Below are 11,457 nucleotides of genomic sequence, written 5' to 3'. Positions count from 1 at the left end.
CCAACATTATTTAATTTATAAAAAAAATCAGCTGTTCTTGTTCATAGGTTCTGTTCTTATTGCAATACTTTCACTGAGGAGTTGAATTGTGGATTCCTGCTAGGTAGAGGGAGAAGGAAAAATTGAGGAAGGTACTATCTTGTTCCCAGGAGGCACGGGCTATCCCTGAAGGTCTTTTAGTAGTTCTAGTACCCATGCTTTTTATGTCATGGAGATGGCTGGGCTGTGGTCTGTGATGTGGGCAGAGGAAGATAGTTATTCTCTTGCTCACCACAATTCCCATGCATCAGGTGGTGTGCACGTCTGTGTATGTACAGGCACACAGGTGTGTGGGGGCCCGAAGGCACCCTTGGGTGCTGCTCCTCAGGTGCCATACATCTTGTGTTTTGAGACACTGGCCTGGAAGTCACCAAACAGGATAGGCTGGCCAGTCAGTGAGCCCCAGATATCCACCAGTCACTGCCTCCCCAGCCCTGGGATTGCGTCATGCGCAGGTTTTACACGGGCTCTGGGTGTTGAGCTTAGGGTCTCATGATTGTAAGGTCAGTGCTTTACAGACCTCATCTCAGGTCACCTGTAGGAAATACACTGAATTCTGTGGTTGAAGCACCACTGGCCACAGCACAGATGCCCTGCTCTATTGTTTCTGCATCCCCATGGGGCTCAGTTCATCACTTTCCAGCTGTGGCCCCTGACTGGTCCTCACTTTTGTACTCATGAAGAAGAGAAGCAAGAAACATTTAAACAATACAAAACTAGAAGAGCATCCTTTCCCCCAAAGCGATCAGTGAGCCTGGTTCTGTTGGCAAACACCAAAGCCAAACCTTCATCCTCAAGAGGGGGACTCCTGTTGCTATGCCCTGGCTTCACAGTTCCCCTGAGGGGGAAATCGTCATCAGGAGACAACACAGGCTGAGCAAAGCCAGCAGAGTAGACTGCCTGGGATCAAGCGGGCTTTGGCTTTGCACCTGCCAGGTGGACACTTCGAACTGCATGGCCTGGCTCTCTCAGCCCCCTTAGTGATGCTCAAGGGCTGAACACTCGTTTCTGCTCAGCTTGGATGTCCCTTTGAAAAGAGGGCCATTTAATTCCTGAAAGGTGACCATACTTCCTGGCTTCATTCTCCCCTCCCCTCCCCCTCCCCTCCCCTCCCCTCCCCTCCCCTCCCTCCCCTGATGCAAAGTGTCCATACCTCGGGACCTGCTGCTAACACCAGACGCAGCTAGCTGCACTGAAGGTGGACATTTGACATACACAGCCAGGTGAAGGTTCTTTCCCAGAATTTGCCAACAGAGGTCCTAGCCTCTGTCTCTGTGGAAACCACATAAGCAATAGGGTACCTGGAGCTGGTACCTGAGCTACCGCTCAGGGTCATCCATATGACTCAGTCTCAGCCAACCACCCAACCAACCAACCAACCAACCAACCAACCAACCAACCTGAGTCTCTGGTTTATCTGTATCTCTGCCCACCTTCCTATCCTTGCTCCAGCTTCTTCTAGCTTCTGGGAGACCACGCCTTCCTGCCATAGTAGGTAGTCACATGATTTTCCTTAGCCAACGGGATTTGAGCACCTAAGTCAGTAGGTTTATTTGCCTGTTCACGTTGGCCCCATGCAGCCAACTGCCACAAAAAAAAAAAAGAGCATTCCCCGGGAATCCCTGGTTAAAGAAGACAGACCCATGGATGGACCGAAAGCTGGACCATATACAGGAACAGAGTGGCCCTACCTGACCTTCTGAACCACGGAGAACAACAGGTTCTAATTAAGAGCTGTGGAAACTTGGGGGTTGTTTGTCGTGAGATACAGCATAATCAACCCAAACCAGACCAATGGTGAGTCATGTACATACTCCCTTTAGAGGAAGAAAGGTCTAGCAACCCTTTTTTTGATGATTAATGATACGAGTAGTTTTCCCGCCAGCCTGGTCCCACTGCTGCGTCAGCCCCCAATAACACACAGAGACACTGTATTAGACAAAAAGCTGTTGGCCTGTTACTAGCATTTCTTATTGGCTAGCGCTGTCTTAAATATTAACCCATTTCTACCAATCTAAGTATTTCCATGTGGTCTTGGCTTATGGGAGAAAGGGTCCAGACCTTTTTTCTCTCTCAAATCTCTATATCTTGCATCTCCTACTACATCTCCCAGAATCCTCCTTGTCTACTAGTCCTGGCTATCTTGCTTTCCTACTTGCCAACAGTGCTTTATTCATTAACCAATAAGAGAAACATATTTACAGAATGACATCTCCCATCATAATGTAGATTGCCAATGACCAGAATCTGGACTCATCTGGAGACAGGTCTCTGGGCATTTCTGTGGGTAGATTGTCTCTACATTGATTGAGGTGGGCAGACCCACCCACTGTGGGCAGCAGTACTTCCCTGGTTGGGATCCTGGGATGTACACGTTGGAAAAGGAGACATGAGTGGCGGCACCCATCCTTCTGTTCTGACTGTGGGTGTGGAGTGAGCACCATGATGGCCTGTTCTGATGGGAGATGTCATTCTGTAAATGTTTCTCATGCTGGTTAATGAATAAAACACTGTTGGCCAATAGGAAAGGAAGATAGGAGGGACTAGGAGACAAGGAGGAAAGAGGAAGTAGTAAGGAGGGGTCAAGATGGAGAGCCTGGAGGAGGCAGAACCACCAGCCGCCTCTCCCAGGTAAGATAAGACCACGTGGAAATACATAGAAATGGGTTAATACTTAAGACAGAGCTAGCTGATAAACTAGTAACGGGCCAACAGAATTATATCAAATACAGAGTCTCTATGTGTTAATTGGGGCTGGCGCAGCGGTGGGACAAAACCAGGTGGCGGAGGAAAAACCCTACTCATTACACTGTTCCTTGAACTGGAAATGAAAAGGGCCTGTTTTCACTTAAGTTGCTTTTTTTTTTTTTTTTTTCCAGCAAAGGAATGTATTCACCGGTGAAGAGGGATCCTGGCTCCATCTTTACAGGACCTGCCTGGACTGCTATGCTGGAAGGGTCCCAGGAAGATAGATGAGCAGAGACACTGGGGAACTGGGGAGTAGCCATGTGGGAAGAGGCCTCCCTGGCTTGAGGATCTGCAGCTAGCCAGTCTCGATGCCCTCAGGGAGCTCCACCACCACTGGGGCACAATCCTCCGGCTCCGAAGCAGAATCCCACCGGAACTTCTTAGTCAGGTGGGCTTGGAACTTTTCCGCTTTCTTCCTCAGGGTGGCATCCACAGCAATACTTCAGAAGCCACGCAGAGACGATGGTAGAACCAGGTCGAGTGAGGATAAGGTCTCTGGTCCCCAAGCTCACATAGCCTCACGCTCCACGGAACCACTTAAGTTGCTTTTATTAGGGTAATCTTTTTTATGATGCAATAGGAAAAGGAACCAAGACTTTCTCTATATGGACTTCATCTATCCATCTATTCATCCACCCACCAAATAGCAGTGTGTGTGTGTGTGTGTGTGTGTGTGTGTGTGTGTGTGTGAGAGAGAGAGAGAGAGAGAGAGAGACATTGACAGAGACAGAGAGCAACACACACAGAAATAGAGGGAGAGAGACAGAGACTGTTGTATGTTTTCTGGAAAGATATGAACAAGATACAACTCCAATGGAAAACCAGAGAAGTGATTCTACCCAAGTTGAGCTTGGTGATCAGTTAGCTTGTTGGGGCTCTTCATAGGAACACAGATGAAGAGTTACTTGTAGGAGAGTGGGTGATGCAGGCAGCTGCATCTCTGAGGAGCCCACCCCAGCATAAGTGATAAGCTGGAGTTCCCAGCTTAAGTTTCAGGCAGCTCCCCTGAAGAGTTTACCTCTAACCTCTGTTGTCTACTGCTGGATACATAACGTTACATTTTAGATACTTACACTCCTGAGTCTTGTAACTTCAGTAATGTTCTGAGCCTTGGAAGTTTCATTAGATTGAGTCTTCATTTTGAACCCACCTCCTCCCTCTAGGGGGATTGTTTCAATGCAGAGGGGATGGCTTCACAATAGTTAGAGAGACAGAAACATAGGTACTTACAGAGCCAGAGAAACAGGGGAACAAACTAGAAGGAATAAAACCATTTCATACACAGCAAACGTATGTTAAACATTAAACTGCAACATTAAACATTACAGACAATACCAGGTGCACATTTCCTTGTTTTTTTGTTTTTGTTTTTGGTGTTTTGAGACAGTTTCACAGAGTGGCTGTCCTGGAACTCACTCTGTAGACTAGACTGACCTTGAACTCACAGAGATCCCCCTGCCTCTGCCTCCCAAGTGCTGGGATTAAAGGTATATGGCACCACTGCCTAGCACATTTCTTATCCCTATCACCCATGGTCAATTACACAGACAAAAGAAAATCACAAATTAGCGGAATATAAAGCCACGTCTATGACCATTCCAGCTCGATGGACTGGGTGATGTCTTGTGTTCTTCCCATTGTCTTATGCATGGTGAACATGTCCCTGACATGTTCCAGGTCTTTCTGAATTAGATCTGTGTGCAATATGGATGTGACACTTTAGCTCAATTCTCACAGCTCTTTCTATGGCCAGTTTGCAGCTGGTACCCAAATTCCTGGGCTTCGGTTGATGTAAGTGCTTCCTTAAGATATTATCTTGCCTCTGGCAGAATCTCCCAGCAACCCCTGAAATGCAAAATACACCTGATAATGGAGTCTAGTTCGATTTCATTATCAGTCTGATAACCTGGTGTGTATTTGTATTTTTGGGTTATCATGGCAGCAAACACCCTGAAACCACTTAAAAATTGCAGACAACCTTATATTATTTTGAGGAGAAAGGACAAACTGGACTTTCCATGTTCTGAGCAGCAGATGGCGCTCCTAGCATTTGGAATCACATTGGCACAGCAGTCAGTCCAGCACGCTGGTGGAAGGTAAGGTTTGCTGGTGGTGCATTGCAGTGGGCAGGAGGCAATGCATTTGTTAACTTCATGTTTTGCTTGAGAAACATCTTGTTATATAGCCAGGAAGGTGTCAAATTTGAGATTCTCCAGCCTCAACCACGCCGGTCCTGGGGTAATAGGGGTACACCACTGTGCCCCTTGGTTTATTGAGTCAACCACAGTTGTTCCAAGCAGGAGTCTGGGCTGCTGTGAAGCTTTTGGACTATGTTTTGTATTTTTTTAGAGTGTAAAGTAGTTCTGGATCCAGCCTGGTGGTGGGTGGTTTAGTGAGGGAGATCTTTAACCTCCCCCGGATACAAGCAGATGGGGCTTTATGCCATTCTACCTCAGACCTGCCATTTGGAGGCTGTCAGCCAGCTCAGGTACCAGTGAGGATGAGGTCATCTGTGGCCAGACCAAGGGCCCTGTGAATTTAACATGTGGTGCCTGTACCCTGAGCAAGTATGGGAACACCAGCATTTCTGTGTAGTGGTGTGGGGGTCATGAGTTGGCTGTTTGACCTTGACTTGGTTTTGCTTTAGGACTCAAAGACAGCAGCTTCTTTGAGAGATGCACTTACAGGACTTCCTGCTTGCATGGTTTAGGGTGAGTGCCCTGCATGGTTTGGGATGAGCACCTTGCATGGCTTAGGGAGAGTGCCCTGTGTTTTTCTGGAGAGATGAAACAGAATTGTAAAACAGGCAAAGCAAGATTATAGCTGGCCTCAAAGCCACAGAGCAGGGAATACTCCACTGTTGCCCACCTAGCAGGGACTTCAAAGACTGGGTAAAGGGCATGGATGAGGGATGTGTAGAAACTTGGTTCCCAAAATGAAATAGTGTGTATGAAGGGGACCCTGTGCACTGATCAGAAAATCACTCTATGACATTCTCAGCCGGACACTCACGCCTAAAGTCAGTCTCTTTAACCTTCTTCTAGAACCTTCTCTTCCAGAGAAGCCCTCCACCCTCACCCTGCCTCCTGCCTCCTAGACAGACACACCTTCTGCATGCCCACCTTTCTGCAGATAGTCCTCCCTGATTTGTTTGCCTGAACCTTTCCCTTGCTTCTCAGTTGAATGCAGGTTCTGCTTCCTCCAAGATGCCCTGACTTGGTGCAGACTTCTGAACTTGCATTATTGCTCATCTCTTGTACTTACTCATCTTGGCTTATAGCTCTGAGGGGTCTCAATGAGTCCAGGGCAACTCTGAACCCCACCCAGTCTCTGGCCCAGCGGCTAGCTCTCCAGTAAATGCTCAGCAGCTACTCTTTGTGCCCAGGAACTGGGAGCAGCGGAAGGAAAGGACAGTGTAGAGCAGGAAGTCAGATACAGCCTGTCCTGTCCTTGTCATTCTCCTGCTCATGTTTGGACCTCACTGAGGAGCACGTCACTGTAGGTTCCCAAGCCCTGGGGCACAGCCCTGCTACTCATTTGCCTCATTACTCTGGTCAATACCTGATCCTGAGCCCCATCGGTCTCCTTCTTATTGCTTTAGCCTGTGCTGATTAAAAGGCAAGATAATTGGTTTGTGTTAACTGGATAATACGGTGTGTGTTCATAAGTCAGACCTGCTCCCTGAGAGCAGCTGCCCTGCCCTGTGCCCTCTCAGGATGTTTTCACCGGTTGCCCTCACCCCTGCAGAGCTCTCAGGCGCCCAGGAGAAGTCAGACCCTGTTCTAGCCCTACCTCTCCACAGGCCTTTGTCAGAGTCAGGGATGAGAGCTGCTGCCATGACCCTTTGATAACTGATGCAGTTGCTATGACCCTTAGCTTTAATACAAAGCTTAAATGGGGGAATATTTTAAGTGTCTAAGGTGGGTTTCATACATGTGCACTGACAACAGACGGCCTTTGGTAACAGAACACTTCAGATACACTCCCAATAGAGAGAGCAGTGAACGTCCTGTATCACTTAGAGCTGATAGTTGATAACATTGCTCATTTCTTGTCTTATTGTTCCTCCTACCTTTTATTTTGGTGGGTGATTTAAATTTTTAGTATTATTTCCTCTTTTCTATTTTCTATGTGTGTCTTCATTTGCTGTGCCTATGTGTATACATACATGTTTTTACGTGTATGTAAATGTAGACATGTGTGCACATGTGGACACCTGCATGTGAGGCTTCATATTGATGTCTGGAACCATCCCCCATTACTCTTCTACCTTAGTCATCAAGGCAAGGCCTCTCAATCAAACCCAGATCTCACTGACATGGCTAGCCCTGCTAGCCATCTTGCTTTTGGTGAACCCTGTTTTTTGTCTTCTGAAGCTGGAATTAGACATATACATGGGTTCTGGGGAGCTGAACTTTGATCTCCATTGCTTGTGTGGTAAGTACTTTAATTGCTAAACCATCTTCCCAGATGTTCTGCAATTTTTTTTAATTTTTTAAATTTATTTTATATAACAAAGTCCAATTAAATGAAAATAAACATTTATACACAATATTTGGGAATTTGGGCGTTGTTCTTTCCAAACTACTTCCTGCTGGTAAGGGGCGCTGTCATGGGGGATTCGAAGAAGATGCAGAAATCCTGGATGTAGTCTGTAAGGCTGCTTTGCCCAGCTGTTTTGAATGTAGGATCACCTCGTACTCTGTTTCAGGCGGTCTGGCTTGATCAAACCACATTAGTCTGGAAGGAATCCACATCTTTTCATTTTCTGTGGAAACAAAAATAGAAATCCTTTTCCCCAGTAACTTGTCCTTAAACTTAAATTTTGGAGTCAAAGCATTTTTTTTTAATTTAATTTATTATTTTACATGTCGATCCCAGTTCCCTTTCCCTCTCTCCCTCCCTCCTTCCCTCCCTCCCTCCTTCCCTCCCTTCTACCCTCTCTGCCCTCTCACATGCACCCTAACCACCCTCCCCTCCCATCCCCCCACCCCCCATTCCATATGTAGGGGAATGCCATCCAGTTGGGGTCATGTAGATCTGACAGGTCACGTGAAATAGAGACTAGGGCTTCTCTCCTGTCTCTAGGGTAAGGCAGTTATCCCTCCATGGGGGATGTGTTCGCAAAGTCCTTTTGTGCACTAGGGATACATCCTGGCTCCACTGTCTGAGGTCCCTTAGACTGCTCAGTCCTTCTGGCTGAGACCCATATTCAGGGGGGCCTGAGTCAGTCCCATGCTGGCTTCCCAGCTATCAGTCTAGTGACCGTTAGCTCCTCCTTGTTCAGGTAAGCTGTCTGTATGAGTTTCTGCCGCATGGTCTTGTCCTCTCCATCTGCATCTGAGTTCTACTTTGACTCAGTGTTTATGTATGGGTGTTTGATCCTGTTTTCAACAGGCATTAGTTGAGGGCTCCATGGAGAAGTTAGTTGTTGATCTCACTCTCCGGGAAGGGCATTTAAGATAGCCTTTCCACGGAAGCTCAAATTGTTAGTTGGGAGCAGTCTTGTAGTTCTCTAGACCATTCTTTGTGTTCAATTTTATCTTCAAACCAATATTGGCTCCCTCTTTTATGTTCTCTCTCTCTCTCTCTCTCTCTCTCTCTCTCTCTCTTTCTCTCTCTCTCTCTCCTATCTTCTATTCCTAACTAGGCTCAATCTTCCTGGTTGCACATGTTTTCCTTTCCTCCCCCTCATTTTCTCCTACTTCTCTCTCCATTTGCTGCCCCCCCACTTTCCCTGTGCTCTGGAGGACTTGTCCCTTCCCAGTTCTGTGAGGGACTTTATATGAATCTCTTAGAATACACCTTGTATCCTAGTTCCTCTGGTGATGTGCATTATAGGCTGGTGATCCTTTGATCTAGGTCTAAAATCCATATATGAGTGAGTACATACTGTGTTCCTCTTTTTGTGACTGGGTTACCTCATTCAGGATGGTTTCTTCAAGTGCCATCCACTTGCCTGCGAATTTCAAGATACCATTATTTTTTTCTGCAGAGTAGTATTCCATTGTGTAGATGTGCTACATCTTCATTAACCATTCTTCAATTGAGGGGCATCTAGGTTGCTTCCAGGTTCTTGCTATTACAAATAGTGCTGCTATGAACATAGTTGAACAGATGTCTTTGTTGCATGGATGTGAATCCTTTGGGTATATGCCTAAGAGGGGGATTGCCGGGTCCTGTGGTAAGCTAATTCCCATTTTCCTGAGGAACCGCCATACTGATCTCCAAAATGGCTGTATGAGTTTGCACTCCCACCAGCAGTGGAGGAGAAAACACTCCATATTTATGGCTGTTATTCATCCATTATGTGAATTTGTCTGTTTTCTTTTCTTTTTTCTTTTTATCATAATAAAGTGGATCAAGGTTATCCAGACTGTGAGTCCTTCCTGTACTAACAATCTTTGCTCTGCCAAGCTCATGGAATTGAAGGACTTCTTTGGATCCATCTGTGCAGACACCTCTGAAGACACTTAGACATCACTTGGAACATCGACCAGAGATGGCTTTTATTTCTCTCTTTTTCCCAATGGCAAAAGTAGGCACTGGAAAGGCCTTTGGTGTGGCAGGTGGTGGTGGTAAAGAGAAAATTCTCTGGCTAAACGCTTGCTACATTTGCAGAGAAACAAAATAAAGGTCCCAGAATCCACGTTGGAAAGCCTACAGTGTCTGATAATCCAAGTTCCAGAGGACACAACATCCTTTTCTGTCCTTGTTTTCACCAGAATGAACATGCACACGCTTACACAAAACACATACACATAAGTTAAAATAATATACATATTAAAAAGGTAGATAGTGATGATGTCTTTCCAACAGTTGAGTCTTTAACACAGGACTACGACTCACAAGACAAATTGTTCACTATCTTAGCTGCCTTCTTATCAAAACTTCCATCTTTCCTTTATACCTGATTTCAAAATGATCAATGTCCTTAACAATATAAGAAGCAGCATTTATTTTCCTAAGTGTTTACTCCTGGTTTTCTCATCAGAAGGATTTTAGGCTCACTCGAACAGTGGGTGCACCCCGTGATAATACAACAGAGTCTATTCCTGAACTCTTAAGTGTCTGTCCCCTGCTCTCAACCTAGGCATAGTGACTGCCTTTCTGCACTTGTCATGCCTTCCTTCCTAGGGTCAGTCACAGACAGGGTCTCAAAAATCATGTACCCTCAAAGGTGAAAAGAGGAACATTGTCCTGTATCATTATTCTATTCTTTTTCAGTGTGCCCATCACCTCTGCCATTCCAGACACCTGGGAGCATTGAAAATTTGCAGCGTCCATGCTACTGGATTCAAGGGGCCTTTGTCAGAAAATCTTGGGAGTGAGCCTGGTGCTCTTGGGTGAATCCAATGCGCAATCAAATCTGAGAGCCTGGGCAGAGCCTATTGAAGGAGGGGGGAAAGTATGCAGTGTGTTTAGACTACTTACATCCAGAACAACCTGTACAAATTGAGCATCTCTAGTTATGAGGGGGAGTCTCATCAACAGAACAGTTGTGCTAATGGAAATCAGACAGGTGAAGTAATGCTATCATGAAATACAGATGTGCCTCTGTTTACCGCTCTAAAGGTAATGGAACTTGGGAGAATGGAGCCTAAAAAGGGGGAATAAAGTCTCACACAACAGCCAACTTTATTAAGAACATCAGGCTTACACTTTGAGCGTTAAGAAAGATCACGTGAGTAAAGCTCTCATGAGTTCAAGCTGAGTATAATCACAATGACAGGCTGCATATAGGAAAAAAAAAAACCCATGACTTTCTACAGAGGTGTATAAATAAGTAATAATAGCCAGTTGGAATGAATAATCTGAAGCAAACTCACTCCTATATGATACACCTGGGAGGGGTGGGGAAGAACAATCCTCCAAGAAAAATTCGGTGTTTTGGAGAAACTGAGGTCAAAAGACTCTTGTTTTCTTTGGAGTTTTCTCACAGTTACTCAGAATTGTTTTTCTTTCTTGAGAACGTTTCTTCCTTTTTCCATTTTTTTTTCTTTAAATTTTATGTGTGTTGGTGTTTTGACATGGGTGTCAGGTCCCCTGGAGCTGGAATCACAGACAGTTGTAAGCTGCCTTGTGGGTGCTGGAAATTGAACCCCAGTCCTCTGGAAGAGCAGCCAGTGCTCTTAACCACTGAGCCATCTCTCCAGCCCCAGCACTCAGAATTCTCACAGGATTCTATTCTTGGATTGTGTTAGGATACTCTTCCAACCACATTGTGGTTACACCCCGCTAAACCCACTTTAGATTGAAGAGCACCCTGAATTAAAAATGCATTTGTTACACCTACCTTCCTATCCATCACACTCAGAGCTGTCAAATGATCATCCCAGAGGCCATGTGATCATCGGGGTTCCCAACATCTCCACAGAATACCCTGCTTCAGATTGCGTGCCCACAAAATGTTGGGTCTCAAACTATAGCTTCTACAGAATTCATTTCCCTTTCACACATTGTAGAGACAGAAGACCCTAAGCTGAACAGGTCAGCCAAGGAGCTCTCCACATACAGTCAAATGCCAGTTTCTCCATGGGGACATAGATTTACTTTGATTTGTTACTGTAAAAAGAGAAAGGAAGATCACTGTAGAATGATAAAAGATCAATTATAATGTTTAAAAGCTTACTCATATAACAGCTGTAGAATATACATTCTTATCAGCAC

The sequence above is a fragment of the Phodopus roborovskii genome, unplaced genomic scaffold, assembly GCF_943737965.1.
Source record: "Phodopus roborovskii unplaced genomic scaffold, PHOROB, whole genome shotgun sequence".
NCBI lineage: Eukaryota > Metazoa > Chordata > Mammalia > Rodentia > Cricetidae > Phodopus > Phodopus roborovskii.
This window is presented reverse-complemented; position numbering follows the sequence as displayed.